This window comes from Triturus cristatus, chromosome 8 (assembly GCF_964204655.1).
Source record: "Triturus cristatus chromosome 8, aTriCri1.1, whole genome shotgun sequence".
Lineage (NCBI taxonomy): Eukaryota > Metazoa > Chordata > Amphibia > Caudata > Salamandridae > Triturus > Triturus cristatus.
The window spans coordinates 380041575-380061956 of NC_140591.1; the positions used below are offsets into that span (position 1 = coordinate 380041575).

General features: G+C 49.6%; 1 protein-coding gene across 11 annotated transcripts in view; it reads left to right on the top strand.

Moving 5' to 3' along the window:
• Positions 1-221: 221 nt before the first annotated feature.
• Positions 222-20382, top strand: part of LOC146802160 (uncharacterized) — a 535895-nt gene continuing 515734 nt past the window's right edge. For 7 of the 11 annotated variants that reach the window (XR_014967704.1, XR_014967703.1, XR_014967702.1 and 4 more), the window contains exon 1: positions 234-726. The gene's annotated coding sequence lies outside the window, so the exon portion shown is untranslated. Of the gene's footprint in view, positions 727-20382 lie in introns of all 11 variants that reach the window. The other 4 variants (XR_014967708.1, XR_014967706.1, XR_014967707.1 and 1 more) reach the window with 1 other exon arrangement.

Consider the following 20382-nt stretch of genomic DNA (forward strand, 5'->3'; position numbering starts at 1 on the left):
CTGGGAAGTTGATGATGTCTGAATGGCATGCATGAGTGTAGTAATCGTGGGCTGCGTACGAGGACGGGGTATGCGAAACACGCATTCCCCTTCTAGGGCTGCCAAGCGAGAGACTAGTTGGGAAGGTGTAATAAGCGCTCGACCACTGGGGGGCACACGGAGCGCAGGAAACTACCACTCCCAGCAGACTTGTTCCTGGCGCACCGGAAGCAGACTCCGGTATTACGGCCCGCGCAGAAGCTACAAAGCCCCGCCTCTGCAGAGGCTCGGGGCTTTGCAATCTCTTCAGCGTTTCGAGTGAGCGGAACATATCTCCCGCTCAACCACTCGATTGTCCGCTGTTTCCCAGCTGCTTAGAAGTCCGCCACGGGGAAACTACCTTTTTATGCCCTGAGTCCCTGAATAGAATCCTTGCAGATTGAAGCCGTCTGCCTTCGGAGAACTCTCCCCATCACGGCGAATCTGCTGTGTGGCCTGGGGGGGTTAGAGGCTTTCTCCCGATACCCGGACATCACCGACATTAAGACACTAACGGGAGAGCAGCGCAGGAGCGCTTCTCCCGCTCTCTCTGCATCTATCTTTGGTTCCTGAACTTCCCGCATCTTCCGGAGCTAGGCAGAGCGGAAGGTATTCCCCGGTGGATTGCCGAAGCTCCGTGGACCGCCTCCCATTGGCCTCTGGTGGATGCTACGTCTCCCCGCACTTCCAAGGCGTCTTGTGAAACAGGTATTTAGGTGTGCCCAGAAAGATAAGTAGTGCAGGAGCACTTTTCTTGGTGACTCCTTTTTGGTCTGTTTTATTTTCGTTTGTCTTCCTTTTCTGTTGCTGATTTTGGTATTATCTCCTGACGCCAATGCTGAGAGGTAACAGCAGTTACTCGTTTATGGTCAGGACTGCTCGCTGTGACTCAACAGAGATTACAATGGTGCCAGTTGTGAGTAAGGGGTGTTTAAAGTAAGAACAGTCAGGTGGGAGTTTATTACTGTTCTGTCTCCTCCTAATCCCATGCTACTTCTCTCGTCCTGTGCATTTAGTTATCATCAAGGGACCCCTACACGTCTTACGACACGCTATATTTCGGACAAACGTAGTAGGACTAGAGGGACCCGGCTTGGCAGCTGTGTTTATTGTTTTCTCCACTTCCCCTTTCCCCAGGGTGCATCTACGCATGGCAGTGTTTACTTCACTCTATTCGGGGTTGCGCTCAGGGTAATAGAGAGGCCTGTCTGCATGTCATTGTTCCTGCTGACGATCTTCCGAGGTTAGAGGCTTTTGTTTATTCCAAGCTATTGATACCCGACAATGAGGTACTGCACCCAGCGGGGACAGTCATCCAGACTGCGGCAGTCCAAGAGTCATTTCTTAGCAGGCAGGCTGCTCATACCCACTGTGTATAGCCACTGGCTGTGATGGCAAGTGTCCTTTCAGGCTCACTTCAGGAGTGCTGCCAATCTTCCTTTTCAACTCAGTTGACAGGCTCTGAAATGTTAGCCCACTGGTCACACTCGTAGTTGCCTTTTGGTAAACGGATCCTCAGCTTTGCGTCAACTGCTCTTGACCATGCTGTTAGTCAGCTCTGTAACGTCTTCCCCAGCCCTGGAGCATGCAGAGTAAATATGCCACATGGGAGCTGCTATTAAATCTTACTTAATTTCTCAGCATACACTTACACACTTAACATTATATTGTACTTTTTATTAACCACACCCTTACACCTCCCAGTATATTTTGCAGTTTGTGTCTAGAGTCCTCCGCAGATCCACAAGGTTCCTAGTGCATATGGTCTCCAGATGCTACATCTCCCATTTTGTTAAATAAAAAGTGGTAAACAACATTGGAAAAATCATATCTCTTCATTGAGTCAGCGAGGCACTCACACTTATCTGCCGGCTATGGTGATGGCGAGGGCAACCCTGATTGGGGAACGGCGACTTAAACTTCGGCACTTGAGCTGGACCTGCTCGCCGGGTTGCCTCACACATGGCTTTAGGATTTGACAAACGTCGGGGTAGGTGTATAAAGTGTGAATGGTCCCTAATAATAGTTTGTTCAGGATGAAGTGCTGTCACCATATGTCCTGTGCATGCCACAACCTGTAGAGGATCAGTGGCAAAAGTAGTGTCTGTTTTCGGTTTTCATCTCTGTTTAACTTGTACTTAGTCTGCTTCATCAAAGACCGCTTCCTGGGCATGGTGACGCTGGCATAGGTCTTCATTTTCCTTTTCCGAGTTGCATCGGTGTCTTGAACCTGGTCAGTGCTCACTGATCAATCAGATGTTTATTGAGGTAGTTTTGTTCTGATGGCTCTCCCAAATTGCAAGGTGGCTGGATTCTCACCAGTTGTGGTGTGAGGAGTTGATCGATAGGCTTAATGGGCCTGACACAAAGTTTGGTTCAATACAATTCCTTCCATGGACACTCACTGAATGACTCTCTTGAGGATGCCCATGAATAATTCAACCACACCATTGGCTTGGGACCAGATGTCTTTTGGTGGTTGACATTGAGTAGACCAAGGATTTCTTTGAACTCTCTGTTTTCAAAGGGCCGGCCATTGCCAGGTTTGAGAATTGTGGGATGCCCCATGTTGCAAAGATGTCATCAAACTGTTCTATGCCTTTGTCATAAGTTGTTGAAGATAGGTCTTCCAACAAAGGAAAAAACTGAATATTCTTCTATGACTGGGATGGTGTTCATTTACTAAAGGCCCAAAGAAGTCAGCACAAACCTTTCCCAAGCATGGGTAGGAAGGTCCGTTATCGTCACCGGGTGCTGTGTCACTTTAGGAGATAAACAAATGCAAATGTGGCACACCTTCAGCTCTTTCTCGAATTGCTCATCTAGCCGAGGGGACCACACTCTAACTCATAGGACTTTTTTGGTGGCTACGATACGATAGTGTTCATTATGGGCGAGCATAATGACCCACTGTCTTAGGCTTTCAGATATGATGAATTTTAAACCTCCTATGATAACATCTTCTTGGGTGACTGACAGAGACAATCCTGTACATTTTTTAATTTTTTTAAAACTTCAAAGCTCTCAAGTCGCTGGTAATGAGCACTGGACTTGGTTGATGCTGAAAGTGACATCAGGCAGCGCCACCAAGGCAACAAAGTGCCTGCATCGGTGCAACATCATTTTTCTTCATCTGTGCCTTCGACACAGATCCGAAGCTTCACTGTTTGAGGAGCTTTCCTCAAAACAAACATTTAAAAAAAATGGAGGCAGTACCGAAAAATTTCTCCTGCCAAGAAATCTGGTTTGAAACCATATAGGGATAGGGATTGAAAGGGACAGTTCTCCAATATGGATCCCCCATTCAGTCTGCCTTTAGTGTCTGGGATCAGATCTTAACTGCCAGGCTGCTCTTCCTGCCTAAGCATGCACCCTTGGTCCATCAAAGAGCAAGAGGCCACGCTCTTCATTGCCAGGGAGGCACAATGATGCCACAAGTGTTGAAGACACTGCTCCAGATCCCTTTCATTTTTTTTCAGATTGCAAGAAAAGGAAAAACACCTGTGGACCGCCCACTCCTGTTCCACCTCTGGTACCATCTCTGGAGTAACCTTCATCTTTCCCAGAGCCCTTAATGCCGGTACGTCAACCGCCTGAGACTCTGGCCTCGGTTTACCCCAAGATCCCAGCCTCTGAGTCGGCCAGGCTGCATTCCTTTAAGCTGTGTTTACTAACTTTGTCAAGATCTCCTAGCTAATTGGCTTCCCTATGGGACCAATGGCCCTGCCTCCACTTCCCATATTTCTGTCTTTCCTTCTGACACCCTTTGGAGCAGCTCCCTTTGAGCCAGTACCATAGGTACACAGCTTTAATCTGGCATTCAGGCACACACAACTCATCAACACCATGGCCAAAGGCTCTCCCACCACCACCTCTGGATATGGTGCCACCTACATCACAACCTGACACCAAACCCCAGCACAGATCTCACAGGGAGGCCCAGCGTCTTCTAGAACAGGAAGCATAGAGAGACCATCTTCTTGACATCTTTAGGACAGACTCTGGCCCTATTGAATGATATTTTCCCTGTAATGATCCTGACCAAGATTCTGTAGAGCATTGGTCTTCAAACTTCGTTCTACTGAGCTGCTACTGAGCACATCTGTTTGGAGTCGGGTCCCCTGAAAATTTCAAACGGGACAGATAGAATTGGGGGGTCAGTATTTCTAAATTGTCTGCATACTTGGAATTTCACTTCTTCGAAGGTTACATTCAGGTCCTCATTAAAGCCAAATCGCAACTTCCTTTGTAAAGTGTCATCCTGACATGTCTCTACAAAGTTGTATTTTAAGTACTCTCTAAATTTCCACCCAAACTCAAATTATAAATCTGTGACTGATACAAAACCCTACATCGAATTCCTCTGCTAAGCAACATGCAGACACCACCTGCAAAGCCCTACCTAGGTGATATTCTACTAAGGACCATTCAGACACCACTCTTCAAGATAGCCACATTTTATGGCCTACCTTTAGAATCCAGATCCACATCTCCCATGAAAATGTCCTACTAAAATTCCCTACAGAGGTGCTTTCTTTGGAGCCATAATAAGCTCCTGTCTTCAGACTATCAAGTAATGACTTGCTGGACATTTTCAATTTGAATAGGACAGTACCAGAACATACCAAAAGTGGTGCGATACTTTTAACAGTAGAGTCCCAGCCCTCTCAGGCAGTGAACAGTTACTTTGGGGCAGTGTGTACCTGCACTTTCAAATTCTCATTCCAATCACTGTTAATCCTGAGATGCCATTCTTGAAATTTTGACCCAGCAGCCACACCACTCTAAATCCTATCAAGCCCCTTCGCACAAAGCCATGGATGATGCTTTGCTTCAAGGCTTTCTAAACCCCAGTACAAATACCCCACATCTACGGTTGCCACTTGGATCTTTTTGTACTGGTCTGACCAATTTCTTTGACCCCTTATCAGTACACATTTTGAAAAGTTAATACAAGTAGGATGCACTTTAAATTGGCTTCTAATGCGCCATTAAGGACCCTTGACTTGTAAATAAAGTAAATATACTGAGGCAAGCCAAGTAGCAGATGGATATAGGCATTTTTATGTAAAGCTCTTTCTAAGTATCATGTCCAGACCTTTGAAGAATCCTATGACCTGATCATATGGACAGTATTTTACTTTGGGATAATTGGTAACTCTACCCACATCAAAACCCTGCCTCCCTTCAAGCCCCATCCAGACTTAAGCTGTCTGCACACATTGACATGATCCTACTAATGTCACATTGATTTATAATTTTACTATAGTCAGATTTTTAAAATGATTCTGGAGATACATATAAAAAGAACTGCAAAGTCGTTTCTCAGTACAATGCATCTACCCACCTCGCTTTTATTTTTCCAAAGGGCACTCTACAGATTTAGAATGGGAGAACTACAATACAGACCCAACTGCCTGTGAGAAGTTGGCCTGATATATGATGTCACTAGTTCTAGTGTACACCTTGTATCAGTCCAAACAACCCTTATGGTGATTGGTTGTAAAGTCAACCTTCTAGACCAGCTATCCTAGTGATAGCATGGACAAGAGCAGTCTTAGGCTAAACTCTGTAAATAGAATGTATTTATTCTAGTCAAAACACCCTCAGCACGCTTTATGAGATTCGAGGTAAGTACAACACAGTCTTGTTTAAGCATACATAAGTCACACAGGTAAGTAATAAAGTTAGGCCCTAGGGGCCACGCAAACCATATACTAAGCAAGTGGTATAAGAACCACTGTCACGAACACAGGATAGGCCTAGGCCTAGGGAATCGCTGGGGCTACACTATCCTATCAGTTGCTAGGCAGTGGGAGGCCCACAGGATTCAGGTGCAGAGTGGAAACACTCACGTGTAATGCGTTAAAGTCGATAGAAATAGTAGTATTTAGTAATTAAGAGTTTTAGGACACTTCGGAAGGAACTAGGAGTTAGAGACTTGGAAACTAGACACTTGGATAGTCAGTACCCTTGTGAGCACCGGAGTACTCAAGTTACCTAGCCCACGGGCTGCGGGTGCATAGGCGTGAACTTGCGTCGGGTTTCGTCGTCGACTCCTATGGATGCCTGAAGAAAGTTGCTGACAGGCAGTCAGTGAAGAGTGTCCGGTGGATTCCAAGGATGGAATCAGGAAGGAGGAGACCTGCAAGCAGAGGGGACAGAGTCTAGGTCACCAGCCAGGAGCCGGGAAGGAACCAGGAAGGAACCAGGCGATGTCGTGAAGGTGCAGGTGAAGAGGTGAAGCTTGTCGCAGCAGCCACGGGTACCAGGAGGCGTCGAGGATGACCAGAACCAGGAACCAGGAGGCGAGCTGTCCCACAAAGGCTCTTGCTGTCGGTGGCGTCGATGTCGAGTTAGGACCCAACAAGCCTTGGCAAGCGTAACCCACGCAGGATGGAGGACTTGCTTCTGTCTGGGGTGCTTCCCTTTCACAGGGGAGCGGGTGCCAGTCTGGAGGAGCCGGACCAGCAAGGCAAGATTGAAGGTTCGTCGTCACAGAGGTCACTAGCCAACGGGCCAGCCACCGGACAACACGTCGAGCAACTCAGGTGCAGAAGGGCCCCACGCAGAACACGTGAAGTGTGGGGAGCTGATCTTCTTTGCAGATGGTGCTCGGGATTGGGGCTTCTCAATTCCCCAAGCACAGCCTCGAGGAAGCCTCAGAAGTTGTGCTAGTCAGTTACTAGCCACTTTTCCCAAGTCGCCGGTCCCACGTCCCTCGTCGCCTCCATGGGTCTCAGCTTTGCTGTAGATGTGAATCTGGTTCAGAGGTGTCTGGAAGTCACGGCGCTGGTCAGTCTCTGCAGTCGTCCCTCGTAGGATCAGTCGCAAAGCAAGCAGCGGTCGCTGGATGGTGCCTGGTTGCCCAGGGTGGTCACTCCTTGGCCACAAGGGAGATTCTTCAGTCTACTTCCGTAGTAGAATGTCGAAGGTCCCGAGTTTCTGTTCAAGATGCAGGTTCAGGATAATCTAAAGTCCTAGGGACTCAGCTCCCACTCTTATACTAATCTGGGGGGCTGGGTTACCTGCTAGGTCCCTCCTATGGGTGGGACCAGGGAGGGGGGTGGTTACACCCCCTTCCCTTTGTCCAGTTTCGCGCCAGGACTAGGGCTGGAGTACCCCAGCATCAGTTTGAACTGGACTATGCATGGGACACCTTGTGTGCCCCAGGCAGTGTCGCGTTTCATTCATCCCTCCCTGCCCCAATACACTAAGGCCTGTCTAGGGTGGTGCTAGCACCTCCCAAGGCAGGAAACCTATTGTCCAAGCCTCCCTCACTGGAAGGTCTCCCAGCAGCAGGAGGTCAGACTCGTGTCTGTGGCAGCAGCGGCCATTTTGTGACGCTGGGGCTCTGGTTAACTTTAACCAGGTAGTAGGTCTTCAACATGTCTTCTCCCTCTAGAAGGGAGGAATACTATCCTCACCGCCAGAAATGGTGTGGGGGTAGTATTCCAAAGTGTTAGACACCTTACACGACATGTTTTGATAAGGCCAAACCATAGTTACCATAACCGCGAGGATTATAAGGCACTTTAAGAGTATATGGTAGGCGATATCATAGAACAGCTATAAGGACATGGTTCCGAAAGCTGCAGACAGGCTCAGCTCATGCTAGAGCACCATCTCACATGTTACCAAGCACTCTGCCTTCAGGATTGTTAAGGCCTGCCATAGGAGTGACTGATAGGTTACCCATGTGTCTATATATAAGGTAGGTATAGGAATACTACACCTAAGCAAGGGGTGATTACACGACCTTGCCCCAGCTGAGTGATCAGCCAGTTGTGTCCTAATGGAAGGCCAGCCAGGGGTGGCATAATACATGCTGCAGCCCCTGGTAGGCCTAGGGTACACCTATGCCCTGGGTACCTAAGGTACACTGTACAGGGTCCAAAAAGGTGATCCTTACCAATTGGGTTATGCACCTAAAGTGCATAGTGAATTTAGAGAGAGAACAGCTGGGATGTGGGTCTGATTAGCAGGCCCACAGCCACATCTAAGTCGAAAACCAGTGAAGCAAAAGCAAAAAGTGGGGGTGAACATAGAAAGCAGACCCTACTCTCCTACACAACCCCCCCCCCCCTCAAACTTAGGGACATTAAACTAACCTTGACCAGTTGAGTCTTCATGTTCTAAGTGGAAATATCTGGAGAGTTCATCTGCATTGGCATGGTCAGTCCCAGGTCTATGTTCCACTGTGAAGTCCATCCCCTGTAGGGGAATGGACCACCTAAGAAGTTTGGGACTTTCACCCTTCATCTGATTTAGCCACAAGAGGGCTTATGGTCTGTCTGAATCTTGAAGTGAGAGCCAAACAGGTATGGCCTCAGCTTCTTCAGGGCCCAAACCACAGCAAAGGCCTCCCTCTCAATAGCTGACCAACGTTTCTCTCTAGGGGTCAGCCTTCCACTAATAAAAGCAATGGGCTGGTCTTGACCATCTACATTCAGTTGTGAAAGAACAGCTCCCACACCCAACTCAGAAGCATCTGTCTGGACAATTAACTCTTTGGAGTAGTCTGGACTTTTCAGAATAGGTGCAGTGCACATGGCCTGCTTCAGGTCATCAAATGCTTTCTGACAGCTTACTGTCCACTGAACTTTCTTTGGCATCTTCTTAGAGGTCAAGTCATTAAGTGCTGTCACAATGGACCCATAGTTCTTAACTAACTTTCTGTAGTACCCAGTCAGGCCCAAGAAAGCTCTGACCTGAGTCTGGGTAATAGGAGGAGTCCAGTTCTTTATGGTCTGGATCTTGCTCTCCAGTGGTTGAACCTGACCCCCACCTACTAGGTGGCCCAGGTACACAACCTTGCTCTGCCCTATCTGCCACTTAGTGGCCTTGATAGTGAGGCCTGCCTTTTGCAGGGCCTCTAAAACATTCCTCAGGTGGACCAGGTGATCCTCCCAGGTGGAGCTAAAGACAGCAATATCATCAAGATAAGCTGCACAGTAGTCATCCAGACCTGTAAGGACTTGATTCACCAACCTTTGGAAAGTGGCAGGTGCATTCTTCAAACCAAAGGGCATTACCACAAATTGATAATGTCCTCCTGGGGTTGAGAAAGCAGTTTTGGCCTTTGCATTCTCAGCTAGTCTGATTTGCCAGTAGTCTGCTGTCAGGTCAAATGTACTCAAAAACTTGGCAGCTGCCAATCTGTCAATGAGCTCATCTGCCCTAGGTATTGGGTGGGCATCTGTCCTAGTGACAGCATTGAGACCTCTGTAATCCACACAAAACCTCATCTCTCTCTTACCATCTTGGGTGTGAGGTTTTGGCACAAGAACTACAGGACTAGCCCAAGGGCTCTCTGAAGGTTCAATGACTCCCAGCTCCAACATCTTTTGTACCTCAATCTTTATGCAGTCCCTGACATGGTCAGGTTGCCTGTAGATTTTACTCTTCACAGGCAGACTGTCACCATTGTCCACCTCATGGGTGCACCAGTTTGTCTGGCTTGGGGTCAGAGAGAACATATGTCTGTAGGCCTGTAGAACTTGTCTGCAGTCCTGTTGCTGATGGTCAGTGAGGCTGTCAGAAAAGACCACACCATCAACTGAACCATCATCAGGGTTCTGAGTCAGCAGGTCTGGGAGAGGGTCACTCTCTTCCTTCTGCCCCTCATCTGTAGCCATGAGTAAGCCCATGTCTGCCCTGTCAACATATGCCTTTAACCTGTTGACATGAAGCACCCTGTGGGGGCTTCTGGGAGTCCCAAGGTCCACCAAGTAGGTGACTTCTCCCTTTTGTTCAACAATAGTGTGTGGTCCAGACCATTTGTCCTGGAGTGCTGCTGGGGCCACTGGCTCCAACACCCACACTTTCTGCCCTGGCTGGTACACAGTCAGCACAGCCTTTTGGTCATGCCAAGCTTTTTGGAGTTCTTGGCTTGCCTCAAGGTTTTTAGAAGCCTTCTTCATATACTCTGCCATCCTGGAGCGGAGGCCAAGTACATTATCCACTATTCCAGTTTGGGTTGTCTGAGAGGCCTCTCCCATCCTTCCTTTACTAGACACAGGGGTCCCCTTACAGGATGCCCAAACAAAAGCTCAAAAGGGCTGTAGCCAACCCCCTTTTGTGGGACCTCTCTGTAAGCAAACAGAAGGCAGGGTAAAAGGATGTCCCATCTTCGCCTAAGCTTGTCTGGTATACCTTTTATCATCCCTTTTAGGGTCTTGTTGAATCTTTCCACAAGCCCATTGCATTGTGGGTGAAAGGGTGTAGTGAATTTGTAGTTTACACCACACTCCTTCCACATTGCAGTTAAATATCCTGACATGAAGTTGGCACCTCTGTCAGAGACAACCTCCTTTGGAAAACCCACTCTGGAGAATACTCCAAGTAGGGCCCTTGCCACAACAGGAGCTGTTGTGGTCCTTAGGGGTATAGCTTCTGAATACCTGGTGGCATGGTCCACTATCACCAGTATGAATCTGTGCCCAGATGCTGTTTGGGGGTCCATTGGTCCTACAATGTCTATCCCCACTCTCTCAAAGGGAACCCCCACCACAGGTAGTGGTATGAGGTGGGGCTTTGTGGTGGCACCTGATTTGCCACTGGCTTGGCAGGTGACACAGGAGCGACAAAACTCCTTGGTATCTTCTGACATGTGAGGCCAGTGAAAGTGAGGGACAAGTCTGTCCCAGGTCTTATTCTGGTCTAAGTGTCCTGCAAGGGGAATATCATGGGCCAAGGTAAGAAGGAAGCCTCTGAAACTCAATGGTACTACCAACCTCCTGGATGCACCAGGCTTGGGGTCTCTAGCCTCTGAGTACAGTAGCCCTTCATCCCAATACACTCTATGGGTACCTTGAGCATTCCCTGCAGCCTCAGCAGCAGCCTGCTGTCTGAGGGGTTCAAGAGAAGGACAGTCTAATTGTGCCTGCCTCAGATCTGCCCTTGAAGGTCCCCCTGTCCCAAGAAACTCAACCTGGTCAGGTTCCAGTTCTTCTAGGACAGTTCCTTCAGGGCTCTCAGAATCATCCTCCTGTGAGGGCTAACTCTCTACCTGAGGCTGGGGGGAAGGCACAGCCTTAACCCTACTGCTGTTTCTCTTGGGTTGTGTCTGGTCCATTGTCCCAGGATCCAGCACTTGTTCAGTGTCGCACTTTTTGGCCTGTGACCTGGTCACAGCAAGGACATGTGCATCTATTCCCAGCATTTCTGCATGGGTCCTATACTCCACTTCAGCCCACACTGAAGTTTCAAGGTTATTTCCCAACAGACATTCTACAGGGAGATCTGAACTCACCACAACTTTCTTGAGGCCAGTTACCCCTCCCCAGGAGAAGTTAACAATTGCCACACTATGGGAGGTAGTGGCATTGCTAGCGTTGGTCACTAGGTAGTTCTCACCTAGCATGATCTGTCCAGGGTCCACAAAGGCAGGTGTCACCATTGTGACACTAGCACCTGTGTCCCTGTATGCCTGAGCCATTCTTTGGTTGATCAACGGAGTCTGTCAGTACTTGCCCAGGTTACTGGGACCCACAGTAGAGGACAAAGCTATGTCCCCATCACAGATCAGAACAGCCTGAGTGGGTATTCTGACTAGGCCAGAATCCACTTCAGTTCCCAGGGTTAACCCTGTTACACACTTTTGCTGGGAACCTCCACTTACAGCTGGACTAGGGGGTAGAGTTGCCTTAGGGGCAATGGTGGTTGGGGGCTTGTCCTTTTTGGTGCACTCACTAAACCAATGTGAATTCGACTTACAATAGTTACACCAAGGTTTCTTTTGGCCATCTTTCTTTTTATCCTTTTTGGGACCACCCTCCCCATGAGCCTTTTGGGGGCATGGTGAAGACTTCTGGTCTTTTGATTTCTGCTCATTACCCTTCTGGTCTGCCTTTTTCTGATCACCGCCCTGGTTCTGGTTTTTCTGCTTAACTCTAGTCCTGACCCACCTATCTGCCTTCTTTCCCAATTCCTGGGGAGAAGTTAGGTCAGAGTCAATCAAGTGTTGATGCAGCAGCTGGTTTTGACAGTTGTTAAGTATTTGTTCTCTCATGATCAAATTATACAATCCTATATAGTCCTTAACCTTACTACCCAATAACCAGCCTTCCAAAGCCTTAGTGGCACAATCTACAAAGTCAGTCTAGTCCTGAGTCTGTGTCTTCTGGGTATCCCTGAACAACAACCTGTATTGTTCAGTGGTTAGGCCAAACCCATCAATCAGAGCCCTCTTCAGGACAGTGTAATTGTCAGCATCCTCATCACTAACTGTGAGGAGCTTGTCTCTACCTTTCTCAGAGAAGGAGAGCCACAAGATAGCTGTCCACTGCCTTTGGGGTACCTGCTGTACTTTGCAAGCTCTCTCCAAAGCAGTTATCCATTTGTGGATGTCATCCCCACACTTGTAGGGAGGTACAATCTTGCTCAGGTTTCTATTATCATAGGCCCCGTCTTTATCCTTAGGGATATTGCTGCCACCAGTGGGTCCTAGCCCATTTAACATTTGCTCTCTGGCCAGAGCAAGTCTCTCTTTGGCAAGGGCAAGTTCTTCCCTTTCAATCCTCAGATTGACTTCCCTCATTCTGGCCTGATGCTCTTTTCTCGGTGGAGAAGTCATTCCCCTGTGAGAAGAGGCATTGGAGCTATTAGAGACATGGGAGTGGATAGATTCCCTTGAAGGGGATCTTCCTCTCCTGCTTCTCTGGTTACGTCCACTTGAGGGTCTGAATGGGGGGACCCCAGTCAGACTCCCATGTAGACTTAAGTTAGCCTGGCTAAGTCTCCTAACTGGTACCTGGCTGTCTACCTCATCTTCTGAAGTCCTTGCTGACTCTTCTTGATCAGTATTGTGAGGGAAATCTTCTGCAGAGGGCAGGCCCTCATTGGTACCTAAGGCACCATCCTGGGAGGCTCTCTGAGCATCATACTCTTCTAAGATCTCCACTAGATAAATGAGGGTAGGGTTTGAAACCTGTTTTAACTTTCTGGAGGTACACAATTGTCTCATCTCCTGAAAAGTTAGGGTATCATATCTAGAGGGTATCTTTCTAGGATATCCCCCTCCTGACAGAGAATGAACTTCATCTCCTCTCAGAGACATGATGTAGTGATGGTGTGGTGTGTGCACCTACCTACACTAGTTGTACCTGCTAAACCTCTCTAGTAGTTGTAGTCAGGGTGTGTTAGGCCCTTCAACTACAACAACTAAGTTCAGTAGAACTTAAGTATTTATAAGCTATGTTATATGTACCTTACAAATATCTTTGTGATCTTTCAATTTGATATCTCAAGATTGCAATGGTATTACAACAGCAAGCTCAGATCCCAACCGCTGCTCTCCAATGTGAGAAGTTGGCCTGATATATGATGTCACTAGTTCTAGTGTACACCTTGTATCAGTCCAAACAACCCTTATGGTGATTGGTTGTAAAGTCAACCTTATAGACCAGCTATCCTAGTGGTAGCATGAACAAGAGCAGTCTTAGGCTAAACTCTGTATGGCATGTGAAGCCAGCTGTTATACCATTTGCAACCCCTTGAATACCAAGTGAAAGGACACCACAACAGATATATTATAAAAATAGAATGTATTTATTCTAGTCAAAACACCCTCAGCACTCTTTATGAGATTCGAGGTAAGTACAACACAGTCTTGTTTAAGCATACATAAGTCACACAGGTAAGTAATACAGTTAGGCCCTAGGGGCCACGCAAACCATATACTAAGTAAGTGGTATAAGAACCACTGTCACGAACACAGGATAGGCCTAGGCCTAGGGAATCGCTGGGGCTACACTATCCTATCAGTTGCTAGGCAGTGGGAGGCCCACAGGATTCCGGTGCAGAGTGGAAACACTCATGCATAATGTTTTAAAGTCGATAGAAATAGTAGTATTTAGTAATTAAGAGTTTTAGGACACTTCGGAAGGAACTAGGAGTTAGAGACTTGGAAACTAGACACTTGGATAGTCAATACCCTTGTGAGCACCGGAGTACTCAAGTTACCTAGCCCACGGGCTGCGGGTGCATAGGTGTGAACTTGCGTCGGGTTTCGTCGTCGACTCCTATGGATGCCTGAAGAAAGTTGCTGACAGGCAGTCAGTGACGAGAGTGTCCGGTGGATTCCAAGGATGGAATCAGGAAGGAGGAGACCTGCAAGCAGAGGGGACAGAGTCTAGGTCACCAGCCAGGAGCCGGGAAGGAACCAGGAAGGAACCAGGCGATGTCGTGAAGGTGCAGGTGAAGAGGTGAAGCTTGTTGCAGCAGCCACGGGTACCAGGAGGCGTCGAGGATGACCAGAACCAGGAGGCGAGCTGTCCCACAAAGGCTCTTGCTGTCGGCGGCGTCGATGTCGAGTTAGGACCCAACAAGCCTTGGCAAGCGTAACCCACGCAGGATGGAGGACTTGCTTCTGTCGCAGATCAGGAAGGTCTGGAGTGCTTCCCTTTCACAGGGGAGCAGGTGCCAGTCTGGAGGAGCTGGACCAGCAAGGCAAAATTGAAGGTTCGTCGTTACAGAGGTCACTAGCCAACGGGCCAGCCACTGGACAACACGTCGTTCAACTCAGGTGCAGAAGGGCCCCACGCAGAACACGTGAAATGTGGGGAGCTGATCTTCTTTGCAGATGGTGCTCGGGATTGGGGCTTCTCAATTCCCCAAGCACAGCCTCAAGGAAGCCTCAGAAGTCGCGCTAGTCAGTTACTAGCCACTTTTCCCAAGTCGCCGGTCCCACGTCCCTCGTTGCCTCCACGGGTCTCAGCTTTGCTGTAGATGTGGATCTGGTTTAGAGGTGTCTGGAAGTCACGGCGCTGGTCAGTCTCTGCAGTCGTCCCTCGTAGGATCAGTCACAAAGCAAGCAGCGGTCGCTGGATGGTGCCTGGTTACCCAGGGTGGTCACTCCTTGGTCACAAGGGAGATTCTTCAGTCTTCTTCCGTAGTAGAATGTCAAAGGTCCAGAGTTTCTGTTCAAGATGCAGGTTCAGGATAATCTAAAGTCCTAGGGACTCAGCTCCCGCTCTTATACTAATCTGGGGGGGCTGGGTTACCTGCTAGGTCCCTCCTATGGGTGGGACCAGGGAGGGGGGTGGTTACACCCCCTTCCCCCAGTTTCGCGCCAGGACTGGGGCTGGAGTGCCCCAGCACCGGTTTGAACTGGACTATGCATGGGACACCTTGAGTGCCCCAGGCAGTGTCTCGTTTCATTCATCCCTCCCTGCCCCAATACACTAAGGCCTGTCTAGGGCACCTGGTACAAGCCCTCCACAGTTCCTCCTGTGGATCAGAACGTGGCCCGGCGCCACCGCCCTGCTCCGGGCGACCCCAGTTTTCTGTCCCAACACCCCACGCCCGAGAGCCTGGTCATCCAGGCCTCTATTTCCCAATCCTCCTTCCCGTCCGCCCCTCCGGATCGGGAATCCAAGAGGCTGGAACAGTTCGGTAAGAAGCTGTTCTCTCCCCTTAGTTTGGGATTGCGGTCCTTGAATACTGCTTGCCTCTTGGATGATACTCCCACTCTCTGTGAGATATGGTGGAGGACGTGCTGCCCCAGTGTACGGAGGAGGTCAGAACACGGCTCGCCCAGGCTCTTGCCGACGGGCAGGATGCAGCGCGCCATGCTATTAGGTGTGGACTAGACACTACGGACTCTCTGGGTAGGGCGATGTCAACCACGGTGGCGCTCCGCCGCCACGCCTGGCTCCGGTCCACGTCTTTCTCAGGGGATGTCCAGAGCACCCTCATGGATATGCCCTTTGATGGCACTCGCCTTTTTGGCGAGAAGGCGGATAGTGCGCTGGTGCGCTTCAAGGACTCCCGGGCTACGGCCAAGGACTCCCGGGCTACGGCCAAGTCCTTGGGCCTTTCGGCCCCGCGACTGCAAACTTCTGCTTTTCGTTCCTTTCGTGGCCAAGGAAGGGGTGCCCCCTCACATCCGCCTAGCCACCGGCCGCAGAACCAACCTGCACGCGGTCGCGGATTTGGATTCTGCCGAAGCGGTACCGGGGGTCAACGTGCCGGTCAGTCCACATCCACCCCGGCAGCATCCGCCTCAAAGCCCTCCTAGTCCGTGCTTTCAGGCCCATTCCACACCAGTGGGAGGCAGAGTTCGCCATCACCTGCTCCACTGGCGTTCCATCACGTCGGACAGGTGGGTGCTGCAGATCATCCGAAGGGGCTACTCTCTCCCCTTCGAGACGACCCCTCCAGCCATGCCACCGCAGTACCACCGTATGTCGGGGATCACTTGAATCTTCTGCGGGAGGAAGTTATGGCCCTCTTGACCAAAGGGGCCGTCGAGCACGTTCCTGGTCCAGAAGTAGGTCATGGTTGCTATTCCAATTACTTTCTGTTTCCCAAGAAGGGCAAAGGGGGCCTACGCCCTATCTTGGACCTCAGGAGCGTCAACGCCTTCCTCCGGAAGGAGAGGTTCAAGATGCTTACTCTAGCTCAGGTTCTGGCTGCCCTGGACCCAGGAGACTGGATGGTAGCGTTGGACTTGCAGGACGCTTATTTTCACATCCCCGTCCTGCCGGCCCACCGGCGTTACCTGCGGTTCACGGTGGGTCAGTAGCACTTTCAGTTCACTGTGCTCCCCTTTGGCCTCACCAGTGCCCCTCGGGTGTTCACGAAAGTGATGGTGGTGGTCGCAGCTCATCTGCGCAGATCAGGGGTTCCAGTCTTTCCCTATCTCGACGACTGGCTGCTGAAGGCGGGCTCGCCCCAGCAAGTTGTCTCCCACCTCCAGACTGCGGCCGACCTCCTGCACTCGCTGGGGTTCTCCATCAATGTGCCGAAGTCGCACCTGAGTCCCTCCCAGAAGCTCCTTTTCATCGGAGCGGTTCTCGATTCGGAACAGTTCCGGGTCTATCCGCCGGAACAACGGGTCCGGGACATTAAGGCCCTGATTTCCATCTTCCGGCCTTTGTCCTGGGTTTCGGTCAGGTTGGTGCTGCGGCTTCAGGGGCTGATGGCCTCCTGCAACCTGTTGGTACCTCACGCCAGGTGGCAGATGCGGGCTCTGCAGTGGGACCTGAAGTTTCAGTGGGCCCAGCATTGCTGCAACCTGCCCGACCATGTCCTGATCTCGGAGGGCACTGTGAACCAGCTGCAGTGGTGGCTCACGAATCGCGATTGGGTCAGCGGCAGATCCCTCTCCCTACCCCAACCGGAGCATGTCGTAGTGATGGATGCATCCCTCCTGGGATGGGGGGGCCATATGGGAAAGGCAGAGATCAGAGGACTCTGGTTTCCGGCGGAGACTCGGCTCCATATCAACCTATTGGAGCTGAGGGCGATCCGACTTGCACTGAAAGCCTTCCTTCCCTCTGTCCGGGGAAGTCTCGTGCAGGTGTTCACGGACAACACCACCGCCATTTGGTATTGCAACAAACAGGGCGGGGTTGGGTCGCGGACCCTTTGTCAGGAGGCTCTGCGCCTCTGGATATGGCTGGAACATCAGGGCATCACCCTGGTGGTTCAACATCTGGCGGGCTCTCTGAACGCCAGAGCAGACAAACTCAGCCGCCGGTGCATGATGGATCACGAATGGCGTCTGAACTCGGACATGGTGCAAGGTCTCTTTCTGCAGTGGGGAGAGCCTTGGTTAGATCTATTCGCCACCGAAGAGAACGCGCAATGTCAGCAGTTCTGCGCGTTGGAATTTCCAAGGCGGCACTCGCTCGGAGACGCTTTTCGTCGCGAGTGGAGTTGCGGTCTGTTGTACGCCTTTCCGCCTATACCACTTCTGCCCAGAGTGCTGAAGAAGATCAGCCGCGACCGGGCCCAAGTCATCTTGGTGGCTCCGCAATGGGCACAAAGGTACTGGTATCCCGAGCTACTCAGTATGTCCATCGATCCCCCGATATGACTGCCTCTTAAGGAGGACCTTCTGTCGCAGCAGCAGGGGACGGTCCTCCACCCGAACCTGTCCAGCCTCCACCTCCATGCGTGGAGATTGAGCGGCGGCAGTTGATGCCATTTGACTTGCCTCCTGAAGTCTGTGATGTCATTCACTATGGTTGTGTGTACAATCTCTGGGTTTAGTGGCTGTTGTGTCCGCTACTGTGTGGCTTACATTTCTTACTTTTTTCTCAATTTCACATTCTCGTTTGTGATTTAGCGTGTTCTAACGCTTTTCCATCAATGCCACTGTTTTGTCATTGCAGTACTCCCGTGGTAGTACTCGAGATCGTGCTGTAGTTTGGCGCATGCGCACAATGTAGTAGTCTTAGTTTCGCGCATGCGTACTCACCGCTAGGATCATGATGCAGTATCCTCAGTCTCGCGCATGCGCATTGATGGTCAGGATCATTGTGCATGCGCGAGGACAGTACCACCTGAAACCGATTATCACCGTATGGGGATGGTATTTAAGAGCGTGGTCCTTGGTGGTACACTCACCTCCGGCAGCAGGCTCTCTGAGGCCAGTGGTACCGACGGATAGGTGAGTGGAACGGTATTTTCTTGGGTTCATTAGAAGTATTTTCCCTATTTTCTCTAGATCCCTAGATAGACTTGCCTCACTTTGGGGCACTGTTGGGAACCAGACGTTGTTTAATTGCAGACGTTGTTTTACTGCTGACTTTAACGATATGGTGTCACATTCTTATAGTGAGGGGGTAACGCTGTGATCTGCAATAGTCCATATCTTAAGACAGAGATTGCAATACAGGTTTCTCTATTACCTGCAACACAGTCCCTGTGGAGGGCATGTACCTCTTACACCCATTTTTCATAGAAATTTTTCTTTCTTTTTCTACCTATGATTAGGTAGAGAGGCCTCTTGACATCAGTCTTTTGCCGTTTGCTTTGGCGTATTAGACCCATAATTACAGTATTTATCACTAGTATTTTGGTTTCCTGATGCATGAATCCCTCCTTGTTTTTTTAAAAAGCCCTATACACAAAGCACAGTCCTAGTGATTGGCGTAGGTGGTTACCTCTACTACTATATGACCAGGCTCTGTGTTCCTTTTGAGTGTCTATTTACCACGATTTGCACTCTACAAACTGTAATTTTATATCTGTTTGTAGAGCGCTGCTGCCTTCCTGAGCGGTTGCCAGGTAGAGGTGAGGTCCTGTACCCAGCATTGGCGGGTAAGGTGGATATATTCTCTTTTCCATGCCTTTTTTTCTAAGGCTTCTTTCTAAGACTGGTTGTGCAGACTTCTTTATGCATCTACATGATTGACACATCTGGGCATATATCTGATACATGTTTTTTACCATTCATTACAGGTATCAGCAGTTGCTATGAGAGGCAATGACATTGTTTTGGCCCCATATCCTTTTCAGTTTTTTCACTTCATTTTGGCAGTAGCTTGTTTATAAGGTCCTGACGAAAGCCTGATTCAGTTTGGGTCTTGTTGGGCTGAAACATGTTGACCATCCATACTCACACCGCAGCGGTTTAAATCCATACCGCAGGTGTACTCACTGCTTTTTTAATCCTGACAGTGGGCATCTCCCGATTAAAGCCTAGTTATGATGCCTCCTAGCCAGTTTTAATACTCACTTGATCTTACACATACATTTTTTTCTTGTTTGTTTGCGCTGCATCCTCACTCATACATTTTAGCTCTTCATATGTGGATTTAGTTGATCCCTCAATTAAAACATCCCTGAGCTCCTCCCTCTCTGTGAGGGGGTTGTAGCCCTCAAGGGAACTAGGATTTCCCTTGGGAGGAGAGTCCCTATGATGAAGCATGTCACCATTGGTGAGTGAGGGATTACGTCCTAAAAGGGATTTGCCTTTAGACATATCTTGTTTGCCAACTTTTACCAAATAGGTTGATCACCATCGCACAAGTCCAGTTTATTACTTGGAGGTGGTCTTGCTGTATCTTTTTGCTCTTATGCTCTCTTGGTTACTGGCACTTCCGGTAGTTCTATAGACCCTAGGATTTTTGCTGTTTGTTATGTCATTCTGGCAGCCAGGCGTCCCTCCACAAAGACGGTATACGCCTGCCGGTGGAACAAATTTGTGGCATGGTGCACAGCAAAGGCTGTGGATCCCCTTTCTGCCCCTCTTTCTGAGGTTCTACTCTTTCTTCTTTCCTTGGCCCAGCAGGGCTCTGCTCTGGGCACCTTGAAGGGTTATCTTGCTGCAATCTCTGCCTTCTTAAGGCTTCCTGATCAGCCTTCTCTTTTCAAGTCCCCTGTTGTCTCCCGTTTTCTCAAGGGCATTACTCATATGTTCCCTCCTGTTCCATTCGTAATGCCTCAGTGGGACTTGAACCTTGTTCTTACTTTTCTGATGTGTGCTCCCTTTGAGCCCCTTCACAACTGTCCACTTCGTCTACTGACTCTGAAAACTGCCTTCCTGGTGGCTATCACCTCCGCTAGGCGGGTGAGTGAGCTCCAGGCTCTGTCAGCTAAACCTCCCTTCCTTTCGGTTCATCCAGATAA